This window comes from Thermobia domestica, chromosome 7 (assembly GCF_964235325.1).
Source record: "Thermobia domestica chromosome 7, izTheDome1.hap1.1, whole genome shotgun sequence".
Lineage (NCBI taxonomy): Eukaryota > Metazoa > Arthropoda > Insecta > Zygentoma > Lepismatidae > Thermobia > Thermobia domestica.
In genome coordinates, this window is record NC_137460.1 from 82719778 (window position 1) to 82724613 (window position 4836).

A 4836-nucleotide genomic window follows, 5' to 3' on the forward strand; every position below is an offset into this window, starting at 1 on the left:
GTCGGGTTCAGTATGCATGTGCATTTGTGTCTGTGTGTGTGAAAGAGAAAATCAATTATTAATGTTCACCGAATTGCATGCCGTTGTTGTCCATGTTTTATGTGTTAAATTAAAACAAACTTCACCACCTTTAACAACTCACTGTAGGATCATATTACCATTTGTTTCTAAATATTGGGGAAAAAATAATGATAATAGTGATAATATAGAGTGATATTATATTCACAGAGAGGCTGTACTGATTTGTAAACTGAAATTAAGGATAGGGTAGAAATTGATCCCACTCGAAAAATCTAGCCTGCTCTGTAAATTTGGACTTATACCATAATATGAACTAATTACACTTAATTTATTATGAAGAAATGACTTTCTTACTTTGATATCGATGTAGATTATTCTAAAATCGATTTTATCGACTATATTTTCAAATTAAGTAAATGTTAATTTAAAAGGTCTCCACGAGTTAGCGTTACTGTGTCACATTTTTTTCAAACAAAATTTAAAAATTCAAGTTAACCATTGAAGAGCCCTACTAAATATAAAAGTACTTTCAAATAAAATTATTATTGAACTCTGAATATTGTTAATTGTTTATTTTTATTTTATTTTTCAAAATTTGTGACGAATTCCTGAATAGTGATAAGGAGAATCTCAAAGAATATTAATACCACTGCATGACCAGAGTGCGAATTAGCAGGGTACTCGACTGAATTGGGAAAGAATGATTAGTATGAAATTTTATGAGACAGAGAAATGTCTCGGGAGCATTCGAATAGCATAATATAATGTTCAAAACCATATTTCAAAATAGCATGTTTTAAAACCAGCTGTACCCTCAATTTCCGTAAGTAGAAATGTGTATAATTTAGTAACCTGTTACAATTTCAGATTTACCGTACCTTTCGTATAATATCCAATACCCAATATAGTATTGCATAAACTTAAAAAAAAATTAATGCAATACTGTTTATTATAATTTGAGTCTTTAGTTGAAAAATAGTATTTTTTTTTTTTAACTTAATCACACATAATTGGTATATATGTACTTGGTTATCCAATTTTATCACGTTGTTTTGTTCATAATGTTAACTTTGTTCGTTTATTTCTTTTTGTTTACTGTTTGGGATGCAAATATTCACTTCTTTTGTGCTATTTATTTAGCCGAAGCCACTCATAAGTTGAGCCAAAAGTCTCATTATTCTTATAGTGGATTATTGATTGTGCAAATTCATGGAAAGTTTATGCACGAATATGGTTTAATAATAATATACGTTTGATCAGGGTTATTGACAATGCATATGGACACTTATTCCATCTCAGAATGTTTTGTGCCTGGGCTGTCATTTTCATAATACAGAATTGTGCACTTTCGAGTGGAGTGTTGAATTTTCCTCAACATTGCTGGCATGCCATTGAGGCGAGTGCAAATTGAACTGTTGCTTTAAAATTGTTAGTTGTGCTATAATAGGTGTGAGCTTCCTTGTCTTCGATATATCACCACAACGAGTCTCTAGTATAAGTTAACTCATCCGCTGTAGTTTAGATATCTCCACACTCCACCTAAGCATAGAAGTAGTAACAATTAACGTGTTTGCTGATTATCTATATAATCTATAGGAACTTTTGGCTCGCCCTGTAGTATTCGTGTCAGATCAATTTCACATATTGCTTTGGAGGAAAATGCAACATTAAATGAACCGGAATGATTCCTACTGTTTACAGTTGTAATCCTCATCCGCATTAAATTATTAAATACAATGAAACATGTTAACGATATTTTCGGGAAATTCTGTACAAATTGACTACTTGTGTAAATTGGGCAGTTTTTATTCAACTTTGAGTGTGTCCCTATAAAAAGATAGCTATGTTGTATTTTTTAAATATTAATAATAATAATATTGAAAGGTGAAAGTAAAGACTCGTGGAGTTCGCTTAAAATTGATTAATTAACTTCAGACTTGTTGTACAATCTTGTTCAAAATTAATTCCTTCTGATAAGTTTTCTAACCAATTCATTCGGTAAGTTTATTGTGTTTGGGTTACTTCAGTAGCTTTCTGTAATTGAAAAGAAAATCTGCAGCAGAAAGACTGTACGATTTTTTTTTTAAAAACTCGTTCTAGGCTCTTCACTGATCTCACCTCCACTTATTTATTTATTTTTTTATTTTTTAGTGAGTAGCAAAGGCAATGAAGAATATCTAAAGTGTAAAAAAGTAAACCAGATACTATCTACAGAATGCTATTACACGAACTAATGATTATTTTCAAAATCTTTCGTGTAAGTGTACAAAAGGGTTTATTCACAGTTCCATTGCCAAGGGCCCCAGAAGGTAGATGTTGACCAATAGGTGTAATAGGAAGTACTCGTAAAGCCTTCAGGTACTGTTATTTTGGCCCTAAAGCCTCAAGAAGTTGGTCAAAAAGGGCAGCAGAGGTAATGAGGTCATTGGTGATTTGGAGAAACAGAAGTTTTAAGAATGAAATTGATACAGGAATAAGATCAGTGTGCAAACCATCAAACGAAGACTTGGTTAGTGGAGTTTTTAAAAGAAGCTTGAACCTACACTAACCTATGCAAACAAATGTAAACAAACTGCTTTCTAATTGGACAAGCTTAATTATTCAAAATGCAACCACTAGTGAAGAATGATCTCTCACTAGTTTCACCCTGTTTCTAAAGTTTCCTTGAAACAAACTGCTTATCATATGAAAACTCTTGAAAGGTTCTGTACTAGACATACGTTCTCTTTTCGTCTACCTTTGTTTTCTTTCGAGGTATGTTGTTTACAAAAAAAATCTTCGACTCATCACTTATGCCGATATCTCAGGTTAGCGCTATCCTCTATGGATGCTTCTCACATATGCTAAATGCGGTTGCATACTGATCTTATTTCTGTATTGATTTCATTCCTATAGCTTCTGTTTCTCTAAATCACCAATGAACCCCTTACCTTTGCTGCTTTTTGACCAACTTCCTTTGCCTTTAGGGCCAAAATAACAGTAACAGTAGATAGGGTTTGACGAGTACTTCCTATTACACTAGTCAACGTCTACCTTCTGGGGCCCTTGGCAATAAAACTATGAATAAACCCCTTTTTAGTACGCAACAATTATGACCTCATAAACTGCACACCCAAATTTATATTGTTTACAAGAAAATGTTTGGAAACAGTTATTAGTTTATTTTTAAGCATTTTGTAGATGCTACCGGGCTTACTTTTTACATTTTTGATATTCTTCATTACCTTTAAGTTATTTACTAAATTAAGAAAAAATGGATGAACTTAGTAAAGAGCCTTTAACTATTATTACCAGAAGAAATTTTATTATAAGGAATTTATTTTTGAGTGCAGCTATGAAGTATTTTTTTTTTAATAAATAGATATTGTCATAGTATTTATATATATCAATTGTAATACTATCTGATGAAGATAGTACATAATGCATTTATTGATGATAGATGTTTTGTCAGTAAACTTGAAACATTGTATCGTGTTGATTTACAACGTTAGCAACTTGATTTGTACATTTTTCCATTTAATGTGTTATGATCAATTCTCATGTTTTTAACGAATAAAGGTAGCTTCTGAGAGATCAAAAGTACTAACTTTATAGTGTGCGTAGAACTTACATTTAATAATTATTACGAACAGTTTCTGTGATGCAGTACAGAAAGAAGAAAAGGCGCAACAATAGGCCGGATAAGAGTTAAATAGGGAGTCGCCATCTTCCAGAATTCATGAAGAGCCCAAGATTTGCAATAAGCAGTGGAGAAAATTCAAACATGTTCTCAAACAAACGTAAGATATAGTAGGCCGATAGTGTATATAATGCTTGAGCATTAGTGTGCATCCCTTGAGATATGCTGATGGCAGTAAACGCTAATGTTGAAGGAAATCGGTGTAATTTTCACAAAGTTAATGAAGAGTTTTATCGATCGAGTTATTGTTTTATCAACCATATTGTGCAATCATCTGCAAAAGTGTGTATTTCACTTAAGATAGGAAAGATATTCATAATTGGTAGCGACTGTTAGGACATACCAGTAATACTTTTGCAGAAACTACAGTAAACTGAGAGCGTGAATACATATACATAAACAGGTAAATGGGTTCATACTTAATCTCTGCTTCTACTTGTTTCTAAACGATGCTAATGAAAAAATACTTTTTTCCTCATTCAAAAATTTGATAGCTTAGTGATACAGTCATTGTCATTACTATTGGGGAGTTACAATTGTACCCATGATTTTGCTTTTTCGTTCTTAAAACTGTTCTGAGTAATGTCCGTACGAGCTCTAGGCGGTTAGGCGTATCTTTCTTTATTAATAGTGTTCTATTCAGACTCAAATATTCTGAATAGATAAACATAAGAAAAAATAAAATCTTGTTTGTTTTATTTTTTAAAGATATAATTGGACTAATATAGTTGTAATTTTTCCTAAACAAGCTTGTGTAGGCACTTCCCGAGCTGAAAACGGCATCAGTTGGACTGTAGACGACGCTCCGTTCGCACGAGTTCAGACGAACAGTCCCAGCATCTTGGGATCATTTGCATTCGCAACTTTTCATTGCCCTTCATAGTTCAGATCTACTGGAAGTACTCCAATTCATTTACACACGTTAGGAAATTCTCAGTCCTATTTGGATGCATTGGAGGCACGGCCGTACCTTCTAAACGAATTCAGCTACTGGAATACAGTTTTCAGTATTGTTGCAGAATTTCTCCTACGACACAAAATAAATAAAAACGGCTGATTCGTTCCATAGTTATTGACTACAGAAATGTCGAGTATATATTCAATTTTTTTCCTGGTTAGTACCTACAAGTTATATG

General features: G+C 32.6%; 1 protein-coding gene across 1 annotated transcript in view; it reads left to right on the forward strand.

Annotated features, from left to right (window-relative positions):
- LOC145690243 (peptidyl-prolyl cis-trans isomerase NIMA-interacting 1-like) overlaps positions 1-3941 on the forward strand; it is a gene marked incomplete in the record, with an annotated part of 50939 nt that extends 46998 nt beyond the window's left edge. The window contains 1 exon segment of the mRNA XM_081764950.1: positions 1-3941.
- Positions 3942-4836: the final 895 nt, after the last annotated feature.